General features: G+C 35.5%; 1 long non-coding RNA gene across 1 annotated transcript; it reads left to right on the top strand.

Annotated features, from left to right (window-relative positions):
• Nucleotides 1-528: 528 nt before the first annotated feature.
• LOC132915282 (uncharacterized) lies at nt 529-5,572 on the top strand. Its single transcript, XR_009659830.1, has 2 exons — nt 529-1,397; nt 4,968-5,572. It is a non-coding gene; the product is annotated as an uncharacterized LOC132915282 (long non-coding RNA).
• Nucleotides 5,573-5,851: the final 279 nt, after the last annotated feature.

Raw genomic sequence — 5,851 nt, forward strand, 5'->3', positions numbered from 1 at the left:
GATTGTCACTAATACTAGCGAAATTCCCATGCTATAGTAATAAGCAAATGATACAAAAATGTAAATATAGATAGAAACAAGTAGGAACGTTGATGAAAGAAAATTAAAAAAGGAGAAAAAAGAATTTCTCATAATGACCCGATGTTTTCGGTCTGAAAATGTTACCAGAACATGATTTTTCGTAATTTTTGTTAGGAAGCCATATTACCCTCACTTTTGTACGAATTCCAACAATGATTATTTTTACCGGATGGATTTCGGATATGGAAATTAAATATTTTAGATTTATTTTCATAAAACACGACAACTTCAATTAAATCGCTCTTTTTTTTTATTCTCACTGTCATCCCGGACAACCTCGTTAGTTCACCAACACCTTTAAATTATTAATTGAATTTTAAAGAAAAAATATAAAAATAGGAGAAGGCCATACCACCGTCCTTTCCTCTAATATTTTTCCAGTGCGTAACCAAAAACAAGTAAACTTTAGTTCCATCAATTAATCGTGCAGTGACTGTAAGCTGAAGAATATGAAGTTGAAGATATCCACGTTGCTCCATTCTTAAACAATTTGAACTGTTCGAAGAGTTGCTATTTCACGTTTATACAGTTTACGAGCTCGATATCCCGCGCTATGTCTACAAATGATTTTCCAATATCGCGCGCGATTCTACGGCCAAGTGCATACTTGCACAGTCGATCAGAAAAATATTACAGGGAAAGAACGACTTTTAAGTGATAAACGGCATGGGCGAGCGCATAATCAGACCAAAGTAGAACGAGAACGATTTTGGTCGGACATCATCGCGTACCGCCATCTGAAGCATGATCGAAGAACTATAAAGACCGCTTGTCGGAGCGGGAGTTTTCTTTTTTCTATTCTATCGATTTTATACGATAAAACGTTGCAACTTTTTCGCCTGTACTTGATTTTCACGGTACAGTAAATTCTACAAAATACGATGTATAGGAAAAATAAACAAATCGTTATACGTTATCTTTGCTCGCAAGGAATATACGCGGCAGATAATATTATTGTACGAAGCTCTGCGTTTTGGTTTCGTAACTCTTTTTTATCGTAGAATTGCTATCACGTTGCGGCACACGTTTCATTTCTCAGTTTATTGCAAGATGTTTGCGTGATCGTTAGCGTTTACAAAGCAAATATCGATGATTTCATCTGGAGTTTTGCGTGGGCCGTTGTTTTGCACCGCTGCTTCCGCTTATTTCAATAATTTCTTAGCTACGGAACATCAATATTTTGCTGACGTCTGTAAGAAAAAAAAGTGTATTCAGTCGTAAGAAATATCGATTCAAGTAGAAACTATACTACAGATTACACGATAAAACACAAGGCGGAATAATGTTGGAATACTAAACGTCGCTGGTAAACATTGGTATGTAATTTGATGGATTTCACGGAATAGAACGGTGACGATAACTGCTTGATTATAACTTTACTGATTACATCATTAATAACACATGCTTAGAGCAGGCACAGTAATTCAAAAATTCCCATCTTTGGTACAGTGGCTACGAAAAATATTTCCATACCGTATTTATTATCCTACCTGCTTGCCTTTATGGTATTTATATTATCTGTACTATGCTTACAATATTTTAATTAGATGCAATTATACAGAATGCAGTTGAATTACGCGTAAAAGCGGCTACGGCGTGATTCCTTCTGGAAAAACAAGAAAAATATATAGAATAAAATTTTTTCATTGTTGACAAAGTTTTTGAGAAAATCGAGTTTGAAAATTTATCGAGTCAGGTCAGGTCCACGTTTTTGTAGCCAAAGAGCAGCCTATTTCGTAATATACTAATAATAATTACAATAATAATATTAGTAATATAATACTAATTAATATATACTACTATCTATTGAGTTTGCAACTAAGTGATTTTGTCAATACCATCTAATGAGTGTGTACAGTACAATATGTATTATACAAAGTGATATATGTAATACATATTATATTACATGTTAGTACTTTGTATAGTATATATTATGCAAGTGACAAAGTACAATTTGTTATACAAGTTATTTGTTATACAAGTAACTAAAAAGAAAATGTTTAGCATTATAATATAATTAGCAATTTACAATAAATTGTATAACATGTATTGTACAGTACAATGGATTTGCACAATGTATATTATACAAAGTGATACATATATAATACATATTATATTACATGTTAGTACTTTGTATAGTATGTATTATACAAGTAACAAAGTACAATTTATTATACAAGTTATTTATTATACAAGTTATTTATTATACAAGTGACTAAGAAGAAGATGTTTAGCATTATACTATAATTAGCAATTTACAATAAATTGTATAACATGTATTGTACAGTACAATGTACTTGTACAATATGTATTATACAAAGTGATACATATGTAACACATATTATATTATATGTTAGTACTTTGTATAGTATATATTATGCAAGTGACAAAGTACAGTTTATTCTACAAGTTATTTGTTATACAAGTAACTAAGAACAAAATGTTTGGCATTATACTATAATTAGCAATTTACAATAAATTGTATAACATGTATTGTACAGTACAATGGATTTGCACAATGTATATTATACAAAGTGATACATATGTAACACATATTATATTATATATTAGTACTTTGTATAGTATATATTATACAAGTAATAAAGTACAATAACTAAGAACAAATTGTTTAGTATTATATTATAATTAGCAATTTACAAGGAATTGTATAATATGTATTGCACAGCACAATATATTTGTACAATGTATATAATACAAAGTGATACATATAATACGTATTATATTATACATTATTACTCTGTATAGTATATATTATACAAGTAGCAAAGTACAATAACTAAGAACAAAATGTTTAGCATTATACAATAATTAGCACTTTACAATAAATTGTATAACATGTATTGTACAGTACAATGTACTTGTACAATATATATTATACAAAGTGATGTTGGCAACTAAGTGATTGCGGATTCTGTCAATACCACCTAATGACAAAATCCGCAATCACTTAGAATACAAACCCAATACAAACTTAATAATAATATAATAATAACTGTAATAACTTGTACATAATGACGATGGATACAGCGAGAGAACGTTATCCTTTCGTTCTCCTCTTATTTTCCCACGTATAATCACCAACTGATCGGTCGTGACACGACCTTTTGGCACGCCCTGTATACCCTGCAACATCCTTTGCGCTTGTGCCATGAATTGAAAAATCTCACGATCGTCGATCTTCCTCCATGGGAAATTTCACTTCGCAAAGGCGATCGAACTGAAAAGCCTCTTTATCAGAAGCTATCGAGTCGTATCGTATCGCGGCAGCTTCTCCGAGCGTAACGTTATCGCGTGCGCTCCGCGATGCCGTGCAACGGCCAAGTAAGTCGAAATTTCGGAACAATGTATCGCTGGGATTCACGGCAGAGATCAGAGATGGCCCGGTTCTCGCCATTTCGATCCTCGGATCGTCTCAAACAGAAGAATAAAGAAAAAGGGAGAGAGAAAGAGAGCCAAATACGGGCGCGACACGGTCCGCTCCACAAAGGCGGCGCATTTCGTGCCTCGACTTCGTTTTTCCCCGGTGCAGGGCAGATCGAATAACGCGAGACGTGACTCCGAAGATTGCATTTCCGCGAGATGAAAACTGCAGAAATAGGGATAAGCGGGCGTCGCTCGTGCGAATAAACCGTCGGGGCGTGCGTGAATTCAAATAAACCTCGCCGAGAAAGCGATATGACGTGCTCGAACGGAGTGCCGATGATATTACCGTAGCCTTCCTTCGCCTCGGCAACGATTGGAAATAAAGTCGGCCTCTGGCAATGGCAAGGGACGCGAGCCTCGCCTCCGGATTATATCGCAGGAGCCGCGGCTCCACAGACGCTGAATTAAGAGCCTCGCGATATTTGAAAACGCCGCAATACGGTGAATTAAGGCAGCTGATATTCGAATCGTGGAAGGTAAGAGACGCCGTGGAAGTGTTCCGTTTGGCTGACGTACAGTGGTTGGGAAAAACATCGTCGCGAATATTTTTATATATTTCTTTTTTGTCAAATTTTTGCAGACAGTGCGTACCGCTGGATGTAAAAGTATCTTTGAGTATTCGATCTTTAGGAACGCGTCAGCTCTGAAAATTCTTCACAGCGCGCCTGGAACGCTGCTCTCCCATCCGCAGTGCTTTCCAGGTAACGCGTGTCGTCTGCATTGAGTGGATTTAACGTAGTTTTCTACGTCCCTTTTGCCGCAAAACTGCATAGCTCGTTCCCATCTCTTGCCGCGTAATTGCCACACGGTGCTAACATCCCAAGGATTATTCACCTTGGGCCAACGTTGATTCGTAGGTGGTGCCATATTAGCGTACAAAATTGCAAACCATTGCCATTGACCGGCCAGAGGTTCTTCAGCTTGTTAAGCGTACTGCTTCCATTTGGGGCTTTTGGGAGTTTCCCAATTTTCCACGCATCCTTACACGGGACCAATTACGCTTCCAGTGGTTACATTAATCGCGTTTGCAGACACGCTAGTATTTATTAGCAGTTATGGCATTTCAGAAAAATGCTAGAAACGCAGTGCACGTGATCTTTTGATACCTCCACAACATTTGTCACGTGTTATTCTTGCCTATTGCAATTGTTTGTTCTTTTATGTTACTATAAATTGTTCTTTTCGTTTCAAATAATTAATAATAGTGATAATAAATGGTATGAAATTTAACATAACTTGGACCCAATTAATTGTTGCTGTGATGAATATAATAAAACCTGGGGAGTTTTAATGTGTTCCGAATAAAACACAGTGGAGTCTCGATTATCCAACGTGACGTGGGCCGAACCTACCGCGGATAATCGAAAATTCGAACTGCTTAACTGTTTAATAGATTGAAAATGTCTTAATAAATAATATCTGACTGCTTACATTTCTTTTAGGATAAATTTTTGAAAAAAACATGCTGTTATGGCGAAGCTGAAAGTACCTCGGATAATACGAAGCTTCGGTTAAACTGGTCTCGCATAAGCAAGGCGCCAGTGTGCCTCATATTGCGAGAAGGAGAATTTCGTATGACTTTTTTATTAATACTAAATATTGGCAACTAAGTGATTGCAAAATCAGAAATCCGCAATCACTTTGTTGCCACGACAATAAGAATGAGTTTCGAGTGACGGAGATGCGTGAAACGACTGCGATAGAAAGTACGACTGATCGTGTTTTTTGCCTCTAGTCCTCGTACATTATCTGTACGTAATGATTTACGAAAGAATTCGAACAGTGTAGCCTTTATTATTACATTCTATTGAGATATGTGTAATTTTGTGTGCTACGTTAGATCAGCCGCGTAGTAGTGACACACGTATATGAGTATGGGTGCGTTGGAGTATGTGCGTGAACAGCATCTCGTAAAATAAAAGAATGCAACTGTTCCGTCGATAAGGAAGGTGGCGAGACAAAGAGAGTGCTGAGACGCGTGCAAATTGTATCGACGAATATCTTGTCAATCGCATATCAAATAAATCTGAAACTATTTTTATATCAATTCTAAGTGTATTCTAAGTGTTCCTATACATTTATTTCTGCGATTAAGATGCACAATTCTCAACACATACATTATGATCGTATTGATTTTATCGATAAAGTCTGAAATCAATCTGAACATGTAATACATAAAGATTGTAAGATATTTGGTACAAGTTTATATTTTGCAGACATATTTCATTTATTATAGTGTTATTTATAATGGTATTTATAATAATACATTATTATGTATAATACTAATTTCTTATATTTATTATCTTATCTTATAATTATAATTTCT

Source organism: Bombus pascuorum, chromosome 16, assembly GCF_905332965.1.
Source record: "Bombus pascuorum chromosome 16, iyBomPasc1.1, whole genome shotgun sequence".
NCBI classification, from domain to species: Eukaryota; Metazoa; Arthropoda; class Insecta; order Hymenoptera; family Apidae; genus Bombus; species Bombus pascuorum.